Here is a 20,947-nt window from a genome sequence, read left to right as displayed (position 1 = left end):
TCTCTCTGCCTGTTAAGTGCTTGGATTACCGTGGACATCCCAACCTATTTTCGTTTAGAATTGGGGCGCCCAGCCTCTCTGGGTTTCTGCAGCCCATGGCTTCTCAGTCCAGACAGTGTTTTACGTGGGGAATCTCTGACCGTTGGTTCCATTCTCCCGTTGTGATCCTGCTCTCCAGAGCAGGTCTCTTAGGACTATTTCTGACTAGCAATTTGCTCAGCCCTTGCCTGCTGTTTATTAAACACCATTTTCCATCTCCGGACAGTCTGCTTGACAGGAGTGAACCGTTGAAAGTTCTGTCTCCCGTGTGTTTCCACTTGTGATAACGACTTTGGGGTCAGTTGCCACCTTTTTCTGTAAGCTGTCAGAAGTGTTAACTCTGGCTCTATGCTTCCAGGTATTTCTTTTACAGTAAGCCACAGCTCAAGCAAAGGAATTGAACTTCCTTGAATTGAATTGAAGCACCAGGGAAAGTGGTACCAAGGTAACTGTCATATCCCGCTGTGTAATTGCGGCGGGGGGGGGGGGGGGAGGGACCTATTATGACCACCGTAAGGCACAAAGGACTCTTTGTACTCTTCATTCTCCCTCATGTATCCTGCTTCGGTTTCATGGTGCTGCTCAATATGAATTAAATCTGTGTAACTGGAAGAGAATGCCCCCCCCCCCACTCCTTTCCTTCCCTCTCCTCTCCTCCCCTCCTTCCCTCTCCTTCCATGTCCTCTCCTTTCCCCCTCTCCCATCCCCTCTCCTTCCATCTCCTCTCCTCTTGTCTCCCGTCTTCAACCATTTTTTTCCTCGCCTGTAAGTTCCAGGACAGGCAGAGCTACACAGAGAAACCCTGTCTCAAAAAACCAAAAAACAAAACAAAAAACCAAAAACTTCTAAGCCCACCTGTAACCTCAGATTTTCTTCCTGCACCCTAGTTCCCCCCAAAACACTTCGGAGGCTTATCTATTTATGAGTAAATGCCTAAGCCATAAACCAGCTTGTTCCCCAACAAGCTCATATTTTATATTAATCAGTTCAAAATATTCTATGTCTTCCACATGGCAATGACCACTTCTCAATTTCACATGTCTGACCTCCTCAGAGTGCCAGGCGAATCCCTGACTATCTCCCAGAGTTCCAATCTCTTTACCAGAACTATAGGCTTAGAATTTTTTGTTTTTTTTGTTTTGTTTTGTTTTTTGTTTTTTTGAGACAGGGTTTCTCTGTGTAGCTCTGCCCGTCCTGGAACTCACTCTGTAGACCAGGCTAGCCTCGAACTCAGAAATCCACCTGCCTCTGCCTCCCAAATGCTGGGATTAAAGGCATGTGCCACCATTGCCCGGCTTTTGTTTTTTTGTTTTTTTTTTTTTTTTTGTTTTGTTTTGTTTTTTGTAGAATTTTTAAGACTTACTTTTTTTTTTTTTAGATTTATTTATTTATTATATGTAAGTACACTGTAGCTGTCTTCAGACACACCAGAAGAGGGAGTCATATCTCGTTATGGATGGTTGTGAGCCACCATGTGGTTGCTGGGATTTGAACTCAGGACCTTCCGAAGAGCAGTCAGTGTTCTTAACCACTGAGCCATCTCACCAGCCCCAAGACTTACTTTTAATAAGGGTTTTCAAATGCTTCAACACCCCCAACTCCTCCCTCCCCCAAGGCCACCATCCAAAGGTAGGGGAGAAAAGATGGTAAATAGGACAAGGGGCTGTAGACCTGTTTAGAAGTAGTTCTTTGAGACGAGTTGGGCCTGAGAGAGTTTCAGGGATGGGCACTTGGTTGAGGAAGCAGAAGCATGGCACATGGCTCTGGCTGCAGAGGACAAATAGCTTTGGGCAGAGAAGGGCCTATGGGTGCAGAGTTCAGTGGGTGGGTGAAGGAGGGGGAAGGACCCAATTCCCGCCAAATAATCTTGGGGTCCAGTAGCAGGGTGACCACGTGTATGGCTCTGAACAGCAAAGCGGCAGGTTCCAGCAGTGGGCGTGGCAGAACGATTGAGCGGGAAGCTCCACCCCTGAGAAGCAGGTTTCAGGCTGGGGGAGGGGCGACTACATCTCCTCCCTGTTGTTAATAAAAAAAATAAAAAAGAAAAGGCTGGCCTGAGGCAAAAAAATTATCTATGCTCAATAGCTCTGCCTGAATTCTTAGGGCTAAAGAAAAAAACCTGTCTCCCTAACTTTTCTTATGGTAAACTGTGTCAGGATAAGACTGTCCTTTCTGTCCTAGTAAACAACTAACAGAATAGCCCTGCTGCAGGCTCTGTCTTTATAATGCTAATTAGTACTGAATAGGTAACTTCCTAGTTGAATTTTAAGTAGGGCGTTGGATCCCTGGCAAAGTTTGACTGTACAAATTTGAAATGTACTTTATTAAGAATAACACTGAGTTAATATTCCTCCGAATTTTTGGATGACCAGTGGGGAACAGGGAGGAGGGGGTAACGACTGGCTCCGTAGTACAAGGCCAATTGGCTTTTTTAGGGTGGGAGGCTGTGAAGGGCTTGCCCTTCCAACAGTATGGTTTCCAACCTCTCTACCCCCTATAAATTAAGTTTAAAAGGGCCACACTTAACTGAGGTGATCAAATGATATTCTCATCCGTAGATGAGTGGGCTTTTAACCTTGGCTTGGGTGGACATTGACCTGATTCCTCCCGTGGGTGCTGTCACGACCCACACCTGTGGCTCTTGGTATATTTTGGGGAGGGGAGGCAGAACCTTAGATATTTTTGGTTTTTAGCTGGGAATAGATACCAACCTTCATTCAAACCGGGTATATCGCACAGGGAACTCGGAACTGGTCAAGCTGGACCTCCGCCTGCAGTAGTTCTCTGCACCAAGTGGTACCCTTACTGTATTTGTATGATCAGAAACTAGTATGCACAATTCTGAGTATTGTGCAGCTCCTAAAGGAGAATTGTCAACCTCAGATTTGGCAAGGCCTAGATAAGAATTATGTCATTAGTAACACCACAATTTGTGGCTGAAATAGGAGCTGGAAGTCATCCGCTTCATCTCTGTTATTCCCACAGCCTGAGGGAATGGGACCTTGCAGTAACAGCAAGGGTGAAAAGCCAGAGGCCAGCTAAGGGACTAAGCCCGTCTATCAAAATAAAAACCAATCTCTTTTAATATTTGAAATATCAGCTTTTCTAGCCCTCTTGGTAAACCTAAATTTCAACTCAGACCGAAAGCCACGTACTGGAATGTCCTTGGAATGAAGATAGCAGTTGCCACCTGTATGTTCTTGGGGGTGGGGGATGCACACCCACTGCAGTCTGGCTGAAGGTGTTGATTGACCTGCTTGAAAGACAAAAATCTTAGAGAGTGAAGAGTAACATCACAAAGCTTCTTTTGGGGAAGTTCAGGTACTTTATTCAGTTGCAAATTGTAAAGCTAAGGCTAGTCTCCGGCCTCCGGTCGGTCGGTCGGGGAGCTGGTTCAGAGAGTAGCAGGAAAACAGCTTTTCTGGGAGCCTGGGTTCCCAGCTGAATTTTAAGCAAAAGAGGAATTTTAGTCCTCAGAATGATACTTATGAGAAGATTCAGAATCTGTGTTCATCTGACAAATTAATCTCTCGGGCAGCCACCGCACTCTATCTATGAAAAAACACAAACCGAGCCCCTTCCCCAGATTAGAACGGGATCTGGACCCTTCTATTCGTTAGTCAGCAGGTCCTTCCATTTTACCAATGCATAAGAATTAGAAGTAACTGGATGCCAGTGGCAATCCGCTGCAGACTGACCCTTAATATCAGTTTGCAAAAAATTTTGAACAAATAAAGTAAAGGCAAGATGAGCCTTTGGTGACCTAGGGGGATATAGCTGCCCCTGTTTTGTCTTAAAAAGCCAATTCTTTAAGGTGCGATGAGCACGTTCAACTATTCTTTGTCCCATGGGGTTATAAGGAATTCCAGTTTTATGTTTGATACCGAATTCCTTACAGAATGAAATAAAATTTTTATTAGAATAGTTTGGCCCATTATCTGTCTTAATAAGTTTAGGCAATCCCCTGACATTAAAGGCTTGCAGGCAATGATCAATTACGTTTTTAGAAGCCTCTCCTGTATGCAGAGAAGGGATCTTGACGGTGTATTGAAGTTAAATGTACCACAGGTCTCAAATAAGGGTACTGATTGTACAACATATAAACTGTCAGTAAAGATATTAAAAGCCTCATGTACAGACTGAAAGACCTTTAGTACTGTTGTTAATTCGGCTAACTGAGCCGAAAGGCCAGGAGTCTCTATGATAACTTGTTGATTATTAATAAGATATCTAGCTCGCCCTTTAGAGGAGCTATCAGTAAAAATCAATAGAGCATTATACAAAGGCTGTAAGGAAGTCATTTTGGGAAATATCACATCATGTACATTTAAAATTTTTATCAACTTATCTTGGGGGTAGTGGCTGTCTATAGTTCCGTTAAACCCTATTTGTGCAAGCAACCAATCTGTACTATGCTGTTTCAGCCAAGTGTCCTGACTTACGCTGTAAGGCTGAACAATGATATCTGGCTCTTTTCCGAAATACATTAATGCCTGCCTTCTTCCAATGATAATCATCTGTGCCACTGCTTCGTGATATAGCAAGATATTACATTTAGGAGAAATCTTTGAATGTATCCACATTATAGGAAATTTTTGCCCTAGCTGTCCCGTAGGCAGATGAGTCATATTAAAAATTAACAGATGCAGGGGTAAGGAGTAATCTAATAAGTGACAAATTGCTCTTCAATAGTTTTTCCACTAGCTGTAAGGCCAGCAATCCTTCTGAGGTTAGGGATCTAGGGGAAGTGGGGGATGTGCTCTGAATTAACTTTGCTAGGTAATTTAGAATATAGGGATCTCTAACATTGGACTGAATATTAGACCAGTCTAAGATTGAAATAGAATGACTGGTCACACTGAAGAAAAGAGAAAAATCATTATGACTCTATTAAATGACTAATTTTACTAAGTCAGTATATACAGTCTCTGATGAACTATTGCCATAAAGTTAAAAGGCTAGAAGCTAGTTTAAACTGGAAAAATGGCAAGCAAGGATGGACCTAAAACATGAATTTAATTTAGTTTTTTAGTCATTTCAATCAGGACACTGAGTCAACTTACTAGCCCGCTCGTCACACGAATTAACTAATATGCTTCTGCAGCATTCTGTGGAGAGAACCTGTTTTTCCCTTTCCTAATAAGGTAGCTGTTTTAGGATCAATCTATAAGCCAACAAGTAGATCCTTTTAAGATACTATAAAGCATTTATTAAATTCTTGACATTTAAATCTCAAATTTTGAAAATAAAGTTATGATTTAAATAGTGTGCATGGGAATGCACTAAATAGTATGTACAGGGATACAATTTCTCTCTTTTTTGTCTTTTAAGAAGTTAAAGTTTTAAAATTTCACAATATCTAACCTTTTGAATTAATAACTTGTTGACAAAACATTTTAAATACTTGGCTGTAAAGGGGCAGTGACTAATTGCACTTTCAATCATTTTTCTTAAGGAGCGGTTGTAACTAGAAAGCTTGAAAAGTTATTAAGAGTCACATGTGCATAATTTATTTATTTATTAACTAGAAATATGCATAAGCAATTGCAAATTTGAGAATTAATAGTATCTGAGGGACGAACAATTTTAAGCAATTGTGAGCTCAGAGATATGGCATTGACTATTAATATACAAATTAAGGTTTGATTGTTCAGCATTTTAAAACACCATCTACAGCACACAACTAGATTATTTGTGCTGAAACAGGGGAAACTGTGTGTCTTAAGACTCTGCCCCACAGCAGCTAGTTGGGCCCACGTGGGCCAACGATCGGCTGGGAGGATGAGAAAAATGTTACAATAATGTTGTTTCTGGCCAAAGAATTGTCTTGGGCACAGCTAATATTTAATTACCAATGAATATAATTAATAACAATTATAAAAGCTTTCTTTATTTTTTGTAAAGCCTTTTGTAGTAAACTAAAACCCTAAGTAATAAAAGTCTCTGAATCTTTTGGGTGACAGCAAGGATTTAAGGTAAGCTTCCCTTGAGAAGCATTAGTTAATGAAATACTTTCCACTTAGGAGACAATATACACTGAAAGATTAAAACTCTTGGCTTCTTGTATAGAAGCAGAAACAACAAAAATTTTTCTTACATAATGTAAAGTTACATTAGCCATACCTAGAGGCAAAACTTTCTAGTGATTACCAGTGAACTAGAAACAAAACTCTTTGAATTTAAGCATTATTTTAAACATCTGAATAGATCTGCAATACTGTTAAAAAGAAATTTTTTTGAACACAGGGAAAAACTTTCTCAGGCACTGTTTGCAAAACACAAGAAGGCCACAAGCTGCTCTGGGGCTGCCCAGAGCCCTGCATTGACTCAAACGTAAAATATTTTTTAATCTGAGCATCTTGGCCCTCCTGTAATAAGGACCGATTCTAGAGGAACAATTTAACTGTCTACGCCTCTAATTTTTGATACTCTTTTTTAAGATGACTTACAGTTAAAATGTTCTTCACAACTTTAGTGTTGTGAAAAAATTGCCCATACTGCAGTTTCCTGCCAGGCAGCAACTATAGCCAAACTGATTGTTTGAGGGTCTAATCAATGCACAAAGACAAACATAACTAGATAACTCTGTCCCAGTTTTGTATGAAGTGAGCTGTATTAGCACTGTCATAAGATGATTACTCTTATAATTATCTTAATTACAATATACAGGTGAATTAAAGATCTTAAATTTGAAATCAAACTGCAAACTGCAGTCAATGGAACACTGGCAATTTTAACCATAATTTTTAAGTTTCTGTTGCAATATTAGAATATATCTATAACTTTTGGGAAGCAAGACCCATTTTTAAACAATTTATTCTCCTTAAAATCAATACTAGAAACATCACTATCACATTACGAAGTTTGGCTGCCAATTAATACCTATGAATACCTATAAATACCTATTAAAGCAAGCTTTAATGCATTAATAAAGAGGCATTGCTTTAAATCTTATCTTAAATTTTACTATTTAGGATAGGAACCACATTAATTATTATCTAACTAGAAATATCTTTAGAGACCCAGCCTCTTGGCCTGCCTTATGCCACGTGTCGGAAGGACTCTAAAGTTGAGTTATCAAATTTAACACTAACCATCTGTAGCAATGTAACAATTATTAATCTTAACCAACAACTTATGAGCTGAATGTGAAAACGTGCAGAGCACATTATCAATAAAAAGGAACCAAATGAAGCAGTTACACTTAGACCAATCAGAGAATATTAATTTTTGTAGCTACAATCATAGAATAAAAGGCACTTTACCATTTGTCAAACACATTAGTCACAAACCATTTATCAGCTTTTTTACCCTGAAACTAAGAGACTGTGCACTCGCCCTTTTTTCCTAAAACGAACAGTTTTTCCAGCAGGGACCCTCCTGCCTTGTGTTTGTTTCCTGGATGAAGCACGTGGCAGCTCTCAGCTTTGCAGATAAAGTTTTTTATACCATCTTTATTATCCAACATAAAACATAGAACATTCATTCATACAGACTGGACATGAACATACATGAATTGAACACGAGAACAGATTGGTGCACCAGACATTAGACAAGACACAAAAGGGGACAGAGTACTTCTGCTATAGGGCCCAGAGAGAACAAAGCATGGCACTCCTGAAATTTCTCTCTGCTTTTTGGGACATTTTCCTCCCTCATGATGCCGTTTTTTTTTTTTTTTTTTTTTTTTTGTGTGTGTGTGTGTGTGTGTGTGTGTTTAACTGCGGCAATCCGCCTGATTATTAATTTCTTTTTAATAAACCCTTTCTTTTCTCACGCCTAAAAATGTGGCTTCTGAGAGCCACGGCCTACAGCCTGTTACAGTTCCCAGCTCCTCTTAAGCTTCATTGCTGAACCTAAGTGAACCAGCGCTCGGGTTTAACGCTGTTTCAGCTTAGCCCATACCTACCTTCTCGGGTATGAATTTCCTTTATCTTTTAATTATTTTCTTCTTCTATGGAGCTCCAAACCAGCAGTGTCTCTTCCAAAAATCCTTTGCCGTTTCTCAGTCCCGCGTTGGTTCGCCACATGTTGTGTCCAGCCAGCAGATCACAGCCTGGGTTCTAGCCTGGAAAGGCATTTTGGAAACCTGGAAGAGAAGAAGGGCTAGGCGATGAGAGAAAATGATGCAGCTAAGACAGGCATTCTGATCAAAGCTCAATTTTTTATTTCTGACACTCAGTTATGAAGGAGGGGGAGAGACCCGATTCCCGCCAAATAATCTTGGGGTCCAGTAGCAAGGTGACCACGTGTATGGCTCCAAACAGCAAAGCGGCAGGTTCCAGCAGTGGGCATGGCAGAATGATTGAGCAGGAAGCTCCACCCCTGAGCAAGCAGGTTTCAGGCTGGGGGAGGGGAGACTACAGGTGGGCTCTGGGAATTGGGTTCAAAGAACAAGGTGCAGGGGATTGGATGCAGAGGGTAGGGTGCGGGGGTTTTGGGGTTGGAGGCAGAGAACCGGGTGCTGGGCAGAGAGGGGAGGGTGCTGAACGTAGCCGATGATGGACTTCCCCGCAGAGTGCTGGGTGCAGTTTGTCAGGATACCAGCAGTCCAACTCAGTAGTGTCAGGATACCAAACAAGAATCAGCAGTGGTGGCACGATCCAGCAGAAACAGCCAGGAATCTATCAAATCAGTGGGGGCAACGAGAACCAACTAGGGATGCCAGGAAAAGTTCTGGGGGTTTTGTTTTGTTTTGTTTTTTTTTATAATCTATTCAGTTTTTTTTATTGCATTTACCCAAAGTTTAATCTACAATCTTTCCCAGAGTATAATTAAAATGAGAGTCATCATTACTGAAAGCCATGAGGACAGTCATATATATTAAGCACAGTATTTTATCACTCTCATCAAGGGCTAAGGAGGATATTATGAAAGGCACCATGGGTGGTAGGAACAAGTGAGATCTCTGTTTGTAAGCAGGGATGACCTAGCCCTTGACCCTTCTTCTAAATTAGAAAGAACACAATTAGAAATTCACCTGTAGCCAAGTATGGGGTGCATGATGGCCATTTCAGCAGTCAGGAGCCCGATGCAGGAGAATTTCAAGTTTAAGGCTAGATATATTACATAGTAAGTTCCAGGTTAGCCCGAGCTACATAATAAGATCCTCAGCCTCAAATTTTTATTTATTGATCACTAGATGAAGTTTTAAGATTATGAAAATTTCCCTCTTTCTCATTCTCTCTCTCTCTCTCTAATCTGCTTAAGGCATGGTAATATCTCACTACTCATCAGCTCTGCATTCATGAAGTTTTATATTTTGTAACATTTGTTCTAACATGTAATCCCAAACATTTATAGTAAGAAGGCATTAGTGGCCATTTTTAAATGTCCAAGAAAATTTGAATTGTATGTTTACCTACAAGTCCATCAAAGTAAATGTAAGCAAAGACTCAAAGGCATTGCCGTGTTTTTCCCCAAGAAAGAATGTTTCAGTATAGGAGTAACTCAGGGGATTGGCTCCAGGACCCTTTGAGAAAACAGAAATCCATAGATACTCAAGCCCTTTATATAGAGTGGTGAAGTATTTCCCAAAATGTAGATATATCTTCCAGTATATGTTAAAGCTGTGCAGCAATTGTAATTACTAATACAATATAAATGCTTTATTAGTAGTTCTCATAGGATTGATTTTTATTTGTATATGTTCATTGTCATGTGGTAATTTTTTTAGTATTTATTTATTTATTGCTTTTTTTCTGCTTGTGTGTCTGTTTTTAAAACAAGGTTTCACTTTGTAGCTCTGACTATCTTGGAGCTCACTCTGTAGAGCAGGTTGGTCTTGAGCTCACAGAGATCTACCTGACTCTGCATTCCTAGTGCTAGAACTAAAGGTGTGTGCCATTATGCCCAGCTATTGTTTTTTTGTTTGTTTATTTCTGATGTTGTATTTTCATTACTACATTTCTCTCTTTCCTTTAGTCCCTCCAAACTCTCACTTATACCCTTTCCTGGTCTCCTTCACATTCATTGTCTCTGCTTTCATCAACTATTATTGTATGTATATATGAATTTGTATACACATGTATATTTCTAAATACAACCTGTTGTGTCTGTATAATATTACTTGTTATGAAAAAGCTGTCGTATAACTTGGGGTTACATAATGGACTAGCAAAAGTGTTCTGTGTGCTTAGGATCGCTTCGGCTATTCTTGGTTCTGTGTGTTTCCATATGAATTCTTGTTTTTGTTTTTCTAGTTCTTTGAAGACTGATATAGAAATTTTGATGGTAACTTTGTTGGCTTTGTTAATTACTTTTGCTAGTTAACTATTTTCACAATATTAACTCAGCTGATCCAGGAGCATGGAAAGCTACTCCATCATCTAGTAGCTTCTTTGGTTTCTTCTCTCAATGCCTTAAAGATTTTGTTGTAGAAGTCTCTTTTTCCCTTGCTTAGGTTTATTCTTAGAGACTTTTCTGATTTGTTTTGTTAACCTGATAGAATCCAAAGTCACCTGGGAAGAAGGAACCTCAACTGAAGAACTGCCTTGATCAGAATGGCCTGAGTCTATATAGTCTTTGACAGACCGTCTTGATTGATGGTTGATGTGGGAGGGCTTAGCCCACAGTGGTTAACACTATCCTTAGCCAGGTAGACTTTGCATATGAAAGCTAGCTCTGAGTGTGAGCCAAAAAGTGAGCTAGTCATCTGGATTCCTCCATGGTTTCTTCTTAAGTTTCTTCCTGAGTTCCCTCAGTGATGAACTATGATTGGGAAATATAAGCTGAAATAAACCCTTCCCACCTCTACATCACTTTTGGCTAAGGAGTCCATCACAGCACCAGAAAAGGAAACTAGAACGGTACTTTTTTTTTTGGGGGGGGGCTATTACAAATAAATGCTTTCCTTAATTTTATCATCATTGGTACATGTGAAAGGTCATCATTTTTTATATGTTGACTTTGTATCCTGCAACTTGACTAAAAGTGTTTATTAGATTAAAGATCCATTTATTCCTGGTTTCCCAGGTTTTGGACTATAAGTTTTCAGCACATTTCCCAAAGATAATCTGAATTTTACTGCAGTTTCTTGTAACAATGACCTTTCATTTTTAATTTTGTTCATCTGGATCTTTCTTTATAAAATTAGTGTGACTAAGGATTTGCCAATCTTGTTCATTGTTCTGAGTTTCTGAGAACATTTTCTATCAGCCTCAATTTTCTTAACAGGCTCTCTTTCTGCTCTTCCAGTGGATTTGTTACTGTCTGCAAGGCCTGGGAGATCCCAGGAAGAGGTAATAGAAAATAGAAGATTTCTATTATCGGAGAAAGAATTCAGAGAGGAGTCAGTGCAAGGGATTTGGAGAGAGCTTTTATTACACAGCTAAAATACTTAAGAGACTAGAGTGATGTTCGCAGAGTGAGTCACATGACCAGCTTTAGGCAGCTCATCTATGAGAAAATGTTAATGAATATTGATGAATTAAGTTGGGCTGGGGGGACAGATATCTGGATATTGGGGAGAGTGTGTTCCATACTGTTGGGATAGGGCTTTATCCCTGTTTTTGTCCAAATGTAGGATGTGTTATAATATCATATGCATGATAGGAACAGACAACACTATTAACACATTATTATAACAAAGCAAAGGACAGCTGGCTGTTATGTCAGAGGCCATGTGAATCTCATTTGGTTTTAGTGAAGGATCATCATCCTGGCCTGGGACCTGCTGAAATTGCTCAGCCATCTTGTCTACCTATGGTTGGTTAGCCTACCTCAGGCACACTGACAATGCTTTCTTTGTTTCCCATCTTCTGAGCACTCCATACCACAGATAAAACAGGAGGTATTCCCCTATGTGCTGAATTTGGAGTTCTCTTTCCTTTCTTTCAGCCCTTAAAGAATTTCTTTGTGTAATTGTTATGAGTTTGTGTGACTCCTCTGTGTCCTCTACTGTCTAGTATTGGAGCTGTTCCTCCATATATACATGCATCATCTTGCTGTAGTCTTTTCTAAGTTTTCTGCTTTTTCTAAGGTAGTTCTATTCCAGCCAGAATCTACGTTGCCCATGCTGGTTGATATCTTGCAATCCTCCTGACTCAGCCTCCCAAGTGTGGTGGTTATAGTTGAGCCCTTACAAAACTTGAGTGTGTTTTCTTAGTCTCTGTCTTTCATAGGTTGGTTTTGATGTGTGTAAGCATTATTTCTTTAATTTTATCTTGCTTGGAGTTTTCTGAATTTCTTACATTTGTGAATTTACGTGTCTTTCATCAGTTTTGAGAAGTGTTTAGTAATGCTATCTTTAAATATTTTGTTTGTTCCAGTGTTCTTCTCCTTCTGTCTATGAATACAACCATGATGAGATGCCCCCTGCCAATTCCCTATGCCTGTTCACCTAATTTTAAAAGCATCATATCAGTTTAACAGATTAACTAATTTCTACTGATCTATTTTCAAGTTTTTTTTGACATCTTCTTTTGTTCCTCCATTTGCTGTGGTGCCTGCATTTGTGCCAAAAGTAAATTTGAAATATTCTCATTTTAATTCTCAATTTTCCTTTCTTGCTTTTAAGAAAACAGTCTCTTGGTTAATGTCATCTCTATGTTTTTCCAGCTCAATGTGCTCAGTTTACATGGGATACAGGAACATGACAGTGCCTGCTTCTTCTTATTGATTCCTATCATGGTTTTCATTTTGATTTTTCTTTTCAGTGCCTCATAGGTTTGGCCTTTTGTACTTTGTTTTCCTATCTGCATTGGGAGTCCCTTTTCTGTACTCCCCAAGCCTGCACAAGGCAGTTCTGAACTCGACAGTGTCAGACCAGAGGCCCGACTTTGGGCCCCAGCTGAATTCTGAACCTCCCCCACCAGTGTCTTCTGTGGTTGTGATGAATGACCTGAATCATGTTCAAATAGTGGATTCACAAATTGAAAGTTCACAGTTCCATCCAGGTACTGCTATACTTTGACACTGATTGTTCTCTTAAGTAATACCTTTATTTTTAATCCTAAGCATCTGTAGTGTTTTATGTGGGAGAAATTTAGCACACATTTCTTACCTTTCAAGATTTTAAGCCTGAAAAAAAGAAAGAAAGAAAGGAAAAAAGAAAGAAAGAAAGAAAGAGAGAAAGAAAGAAAGAAAGAAAGAAAGAAAGAAAGAAAGAAAGAAAGAGCGAGCCAGGCAGTGGTGGCACATGCCTTTTATCCCAGCAATTGGGAGGCAGAAGCAGGTGGATTTCAAGGTCAGCCGGGTCTACAGAGTGAGTTCCAGTACAGCCATAGCTATACAGAGAAACCCTGACTCGAAAAACTAACTAACTAAAAAAATAAATATTTTTTAAAGCCTGATTATTACTGAAGATAGCCTTCCTAATTCTAATGACATGCCTTACCAAGACTTCTTATTTACACAGGCCAGGTGGACAATGTATTAAAGTGTATTTTTTTTAATTAATCGTAGGTCAATAGAGCAAATAATTTATTAGTACAATTCCCCATTTCATAGAGGTGTTGGCAGCACTTGCAAGGTTGATGTATTGACAACATTCATTCATGCCTCAATCATGCCTCCAAAAAGTGTTTATTGATCATTTCTCATGTGCCAAGACACTGGAGTAAAGTCGAGGCTGTGATGAGTTGGGTGTGGACTTCAGGTCTCTGCTCCTTTTACTATACAGAGTAGAGACAGTAAGTTTCCAACAGTATCAGTTCCAGGAAGTCACACAACAAGGCCCTCATATTGTGGGTTCATATCTCTGTTCTGCAACAACATTAGCAAGAGTTCTATGACAGTGAAGGTCAGTAAGCTAAGCTCAGCATCATTAACGAGCCACAGTTGCCCACAAGGATTGTCTGTGGTTGCTCTGACGGTACAGAACCTTGTTTTTGTTATTTTACTGACATGAAATTGAAACATGGAGTCTGAATAACTTTATTGGGATCTCAGAGTTAGGACTCAAACTCATGACCACAGTGATTTATCTGTTGATTATTATCATGAGTGAACAGAATCAACAACGAGCATTACTATGAAAACATGAGGTGTTTTGGGAAGGCAATACTTGTTTTCTGAAATGTTAAAAAATAAATATTGTGTGAAGACTCAAGTCACCTATCATTTTAACCCTAACAATCTAATCTACATAAAATTGAATATTGGTAAATGAATGCTGAGGGCACACAGTTAGAAGACACTGTACTCTAGAGTGACTAGCCCTAGGTTCAAAGAAGGTGAATAATAGACAGTTGAAGAAGACAGCCTTAAGACAGGTCAGTCTCTGAATTCATCTAACTCTGCATGTGTTTGAGAGCTCTTTGGGTTGTGTTTCAGTTTCTTATCTCAACTACTATGAATTTCCATCTCATTTCAATTAAGTGAATCAAAATTTCGTCAGCATTCTTGTTTGTTAAGGCAAGGAAGTTGTCAGTGCTAGATCTTAAGATGCCCCATAGGAGCTCAAGTAGAACTACTGAAGATGTTTGACAGTTATCTAAAAGCTAACATTCCTTAGGAACTTGTGAATGCATTTTCTGGCCTTTAAAGGAATCATTTTTCTTGGCTCTCTGTTGACTTGTACCTGTAGCAGCTATCAGCATATCAAAGTCCATGCTGGCCTCCAAGCTCCCTCAGTATCACAAGCACCTGCTGTATATTTCAAAGTTCACCCTGGCCCTTCAGCCCTTCTGCTGCCCTCAGCTACTCATCTTCCTAATAATCCACACAATTTGCCCATCCTCCACCCTATCTATCCCTTGCTGTCTTCTTGCTCGCTTACTAGACTCTATTCTCTATTGTCTTGTTGTTTCCATTATTCTCTACTACTCTCTCCCTTCCCTAGCCAGGCTATGCCCCATCTGTTTCTCTTTCTTTCTAATCCAAGCAATTTGGAGGCAGAGGCAGGTAGATCTCTGTGAGCTCAAGGCCAGCCTGATCTACAATGTGAATCCAGTCAGGGCTATGTAGAGAGACTTCAAGAAACAATAACCAAACCAAACCAAGCTTCTCCCCAATAACGGAGTGGCCAGCAGTCAGGCACCCCCACACCTGAATTGCTGCAATGGGAAAACAGAGAGAGTAAAAGAAAGAAGCAGACTGCTCCTTTCTCTGGCTACAGCTCAGCATGGTCCCTTCTGCTTGACAGAGGCCACTGGACTTGCCCTTTGCCCATACTGCTGTCTCTCAGCTTGTGTATCCAGTTCAAACCAAGACTGTGCTTCTGCAGATTGGCTCACATTGCAAAACAGCTCAGTGTGCTCCCTGCCACCCTTCCTATGAGCTCACCAGTATCTTATATCTTATGGAAGTGCCAGTATCTTATGGAAGCCTCGGGGCTTCCATGCATCTGCCCTTTTGTTCTACTTCTTCAGAGCCTTTTAAAACTCCAATGCTTTTGTAATTGTTTATGGCCATTCTGTAGCCTTTACAGATCCATATTGCGATATAGGCATGTCAGGAGATCAGAGGGTTAATATTTAAATTCATAAAAAAAGGACCAATGTTTTCCAAAGGGAAACCAAATCTACCAAGGGAAAGTGAGGCAATTAAGCAAACTGCAGACAACAACACCCAAATACAGCTTATGGTTATAATGTTATTCAAAAAATTGTGACATTTTCAAAAGAAAGAGATGAGACTATTTCCAGCATGACAGACTCCTGACAAGGTCTCAGAAAAATCATTCATTGTTGTGTGTCATGTAGTCATTTGTCAGTGCTTGGGAATTCTAAAGGGGTGAGGAGTTAACTGACTCATGATGAAGCCCCACTTGGTTGTTACTGGTGTGAGAAGTAATTCCACTGGGCCATGGTCAACATATGCCTGAGAGATTCTCAGCCATTCTATTCCAACATTAGACATCTGAGCTACAGCCTCTATTGCCTCACTTCACCTGGGATGGGCTAGTTGCTCTTGGGACAAATGTCACAGCCATAACCACAGATTTTTGAGGAGAGAAGGTGTACCTGAGTAAACCTTTGTTTATGGAGAAAAATTAAGGCTTTACTTTAAGAAGTGAAGAAAGAGCCCATTGATGATCACAGCAAGTCCCACCCTAAGTCTGGAAGTTCCTTTCGCTGCACACTAGCTGATCTTTGAGATAAATCTCTCCTGCTGTAACCAGGGGTACCACAAAGATACACATAGTCCTGTGAAACGACATCATTTGAAGAATTTTGGAAGTTGAATAACATGTGGGAGCCTTCCAATCATTCTGGTAAAAAGCAAGGGGACTGCATGGATGTACCTCTGTCCTGAATGGAGGTGGCAGCCTGAGACCTGGAGTCACACCAGAATGAGCAAGTTCATTGAAAGGTCTTGGAGTGTCAATTTTCCTGGAAGGAGAATTTCTCAAAAGACTGATCACTGGCCACTTAGGTGAGCTGCAGAAAGCCAGGACTAGCTCAATAAAGTGTGAAATAGTCTTGGAAACACCAGGCCTTCAAAAAACTTCCAGTCTTGAAAAAGCAATGGACCCAAAGTAGACGTTCATGTAGTAACTGAGCTCTGACTATGGGTGAGGTCCTAGGGAAGAGATGTTGCCTAGTCACACTGGATCTCAGGGAAGACTAGGAGGCAGACCTTGATGTACTAAGTTCTCTATTAATGTGAAGTCACTGTGGGGCAAAGGCCTGAGGGAAGCACAGAGCAGTGAGGAGAACAGAGAAAGGATCAGGTGAGGCAGCTTCTCTAGCCCAAGGCAGCCTTGTGTGATCTGAGGCTCAGGTGGGACTGGCCCCAGGGAGACTCATTGTGAGTGGTGGGACCAGGCTACTGCAACTACTGTGTTTATAAAAATGGCATTCGAGGTCTAGAAGGAACTTTGGTTGTCTTCTAGTCTATTGTTCATCCTGCCCTGTCCTGGGCACTGGTGAATCATTTCCAAATACAGTAAATAAACACCAGCTGGGCTATTTTCATCTCATGGGTCTGTACCTATGGACCCAATCAATCATAGATCAAAAACATTTGTGAAATCACGATCAAATCAGTACTAAACATGTACATAATCCTTTCTGTTCATGAGTCCTCTAACCAATACAGTCTATAGAATATTTGTATGGTATGTATGTGTATCTATATATCTATATATATGTGTATGTGTGTATACATGTACATGTGTATATATGTATGTGTATATATGGTATTATAGCCAATGCATGGACTATTTAAGATACATAGAATGATATAGATAGGTTCTGTGTAAACACTGCTCCATTTTCTATAAGGGATTTGACTTGGCACATTTTGGTATCTATGGGGGCTTTGGTATCACTTTCCCGTGGATTTCTAGGGACAGCTCTATCTTTTTCATATGACTTCTTGATGCATAAGTTAAGAGTTGGGGACAAGGAGCTTGGTATATCCAGCAGTCTGAATAGAAAGAAGTGAATCCTAATTAATTCCTGAGGAGCAGAGACACTGGAGCTCTGAGAATTCACAGGAGCCCACCAGCCTTCAAACTATCCAGAACACTGAGGAGAGGCAGCCGGGAGACAACTACACCTGTGTCTGATAATCTCTCCTGCTCCTCTGTTCAGTAATCTGTCTCCCTTTCCTCAATGCTTCTAAACATAGTCAGAAGTCGCCTAGTCCCTCTACTGCCACCTAGTGACAACAACCCATAACTTTACATTTTTTAGGGGGAAAAATTTACTACCTTCCAAAAGAAAGCTTGCAATTCTCCTCTAATGCTCTATTTCTACTAAAATTAAAATAAAAAAAATGTATTGTAAATTTTAAAGAAATTTCCCTGTAATAAACTTGTCTTCACTTTCAAAACCCTAAAATCGTATGATAGGAGAAAGAGGACACTTGCTGGGAAGGCTTAGATGGGGATGGTTAGAATGGGAGGGTAGGGCAGAGGAGGGATAAACAGCACTAAAGATGTTTAAGAAAGGCATGTGGCAGAGCATTGTATTAGCTGGCGTTCTCTAGAGGAACAAAACTGATAGAATAAAAGAAAATATGTGTGGATTTATTAGAGTGGCTTACAGGCTAGAGTCCAGCTATTTCAACAATGGCTGTCGCCTAACAGAAAGTCCAAGAATACAGTAGCTGTTGGGTCCAGACTGGACACCTCAGGCGTTCTTCAGTGGAATCCTGAAAAAGAAGGGTCTAATTCCAGTGAACGGAAGAGCTTGCCAGCAGGGGAGGACAAGCAGGCAAAGAGCAAGAGCTTCCTTCTTCTGTCCTTTATATAGGCTGCCTCTAGGAGGTGTGGCCCAGATTTAGGGTGGGCCTTGAACAATCCAATCAAGAAAAACCACTCTGCAGTTATACCCACAGCTTGGGTTTTAGTTAACTCCTGATATAGTCACGTAGACAAACAATTAGGCACCACATTACTATATTACATCTGTCTGTCTGCTGGCCTGCCTGTCTCTCTGTCTGTCTGTCTGTCTCTGTCTGTTTCCATCTCTGTCTCTCTGTTTCTGTCTGTCTCTGTCTCTCTCTCTATCTCCCTCTGTCTCTCTCTGTCTCTCTGTCTCTCTCTGTCTCTCTGTGTGTGTGTGTGTGTGTGTGTGTGTGTGTTTAGTTGGAGTTACACTCCACAAAATTTTCCATTTAAAAACTTCTATTCGGCTTCATTTTTTTTTTTTTAAAGATTTATTTATTTATTATATGTAAGTACACTGTATCTGTCTTCAGATACTCCAGAAGAGGGCGCCAGATCTCGTTACAGATGGTTGTGAGCCACCATGTGGTTGCTGGGATTTGAACTCTGGACCTTCGGAAGAGCAGTTGGGTGCTCTTACCCACTGAGCCATCTCACCAGCCCCTCGGCTTCATTTTTAATCAGCTGAAATTTCACATGTAGTTAAGTGTGTTTTTTCCTGACATTCTGCTTTGGTCTGTGTAACAATCCCAACCCCCTGGTAATGTCAGGATTGACATACCTTGCCCTTTTCATTGAGAATAGTCAACTTTTCACAAGCTCAATGCGTCTGGACTGTGTCTTGTACACTGTGGCTATAACATTGCACGACCTCTGGGCCTTGTTACACTCATTTGGAGGATTGCTTTAGCGAGTATCCAACCTGGATTGATTCAGACAGCTAGCTCATTCTTGATTTCCTTGAGTGGCAGTGCCAACCCCACTTTGATTTTCCAAGCCTTTGCTACATTTGTCTGCACCTGTCTTGTTCATGAACCTGAGGCTTGATGGTTCAAGCACAGAATTAGGGAGAATTCTTCAGAAAAAGTAGATTCATTGTTTCTTATGTGTATGGAGGTTTAGCCTACATGGATGTTTGTGGATCACCAGTGTGACTGCTTGGAGGCCTTGGAACTGAAGTTACAGATAGGTGTGAGCTGCCACATAGCTGCTGGGAATTGAACCTGTGTCCTCTGGAAGAGCAGCCAGGGCTCTTCCATGGAGACACCGGTCAGTCTGGAATGTCCTTTTGAGAGGTCAAATCTTTTAAGTTCAGACTCCATTTTAAAGAACTTGACCTAAGTTTGAACTCAGGTAAACTAACAGACTGGTACCTAGTGTTAGTTTCCAAGTTGCCCCCAACAAAACCCAAGCCTAGCTCCATTCTCTAGGCTAATGCCCCAAAAGACCAGCATCTCCAGGTCGTTACCCCAAGAGACCTGCACCCCCAGGTTACAAGCCTCCCCCCTGCCTAATGACCACCAATGTAGATGGGAGCAGAAGTTAAGTTTATGATATGACTCCTAGCACCAGCTAATTATGTTAAAGGCCACAGGAGCTTTCCAATTAGATGCTTGCACACTTACACCCACCCCCTACTTGCTTGCTATAAAGCCTTACCCTGATGGATATTCGGGGCTCCCCCACCTCTATAACCATCCTGCATGATCGTGGTGCATTGGAGGGGCCCGAGCTAGCTCGAATAGAATAAAGATTCTGCTGTGAGTTGCATCAGATTGGCTTCTGTCTGTCTGTTTTGGGGGAGAAATCACTAACATTTTCCTGTCACTACACTCTCTCTCCTCTCTCTCTCTCTCTCTCTCTCTCTCTCTCTCTCTCTTGGTTTTTCAAGACAGGGTTTCTCTGTGTAGCCTTGGCTGTCCTGGAACTCACTCTGTAGACCAGGCTGGCCTCGAACTCAGAGATTTGCCTGCTTTTGCCTTCCAAATGCTGGGATTAAAGACGTGTGCCACCACGACCAACACAGCACTCTCTTTCTCACTCACACTTTAGTCATGAGGGAATCCTTTACCTGGACAGAGAGACCATTTACTGTTGTTGTTTGCCTTTTCTGACTTGTGTTTAGCTGGCCACACTCTAGCCACCACAGTGCCCACCAGAATAGAGTTCTGCCTTTGAGGCCAGTATCTCCTACTTAAGACGTGACAACAGTAATGTCTTTCCCAGCCAGCGAGAACAGCTTCTCTGCATTAGGTTCCTTTACAGGATCCTCTTTTTAAGAATTAATTTATTTTTATTTTAAACATGTGGGTGTGTCACTGCTGTGTGAAAAGAGGCAAAAAGTACATTTGATCTCCTGGAACTATAATTTCAAAGGTTGTGAGCCATTTTGAGGGCTAGGAACTGAACCTGGGTCCTCTGGAAGAGCAGCCAGTATTCCTAATCACTGAGCTATCTCTCCAGCCCCTTATGAGCCACTCCTAATGTAAGGATTCTCCTATAGTTTCTTCCCATATTTTGTACAGAGATTTTGACTATAGTTAATGTTAGAAATCAGGTGCTCTCCCAGCCTGCTTTCAAGGACTCAGCGCCAGAAGCTACATAATCATTAGTTGTTGCCAACCCTTTAAAGGGCCCTTGCCTTCCCAGATTGCTTTCTTCTTTCTGTCTCCTGGTTTCTCTGCCTGTCTTTCTCTCTCTTATGTCCGCACTCTGAGTAAATTTTTTGCATGAGATCTGTTGAGTGACATGTTCCTTGCGGCTTACCTTAGTTTGGGCCTGTCAAGATATTTTGATATTAAAACCTAACAGCAAATAGGAGGTTTGGACAATAGTTGGCTTCTGGGGTGT

General features: G+C 40.9%; 1 long non-coding RNA gene across 1 annotated transcript in view; it reads left to right on the top strand.

Moving 5' to 3' along the window:
* LOC147001024 (uncharacterized) overlaps positions 1 to 20,947 on the top strand; it is a 41,043-nt gene that overhangs the window by 491 nt on the left and 19,605 nt on the right. Inside the window, exon 2 of the long non-coding RNA XR_015045446.1 lies at positions 398 to 484. This is a non-coding gene — a long non-coding RNA (uncharacterized LOC147001024). The remainder of the gene's footprint in view (positions 1 to 397; positions 485 to 20,947) is intronic.

This window comes from Mus caroli, unplaced genomic scaffold, assembly GCF_978045245.1.
Source record: "Mus caroli unplaced genomic scaffold, Mus_caroli_1 scaffold_15, whole genome shotgun sequence".
Taxonomy (NCBI): Eukaryota; Metazoa; Chordata; class Mammalia; order Rodentia; family Muridae; genus Mus; species Mus caroli.
Note: the sequence above shows the minus strand (reverse complement) of the source record. Positions and strands in the feature narration are given on the sequence as shown.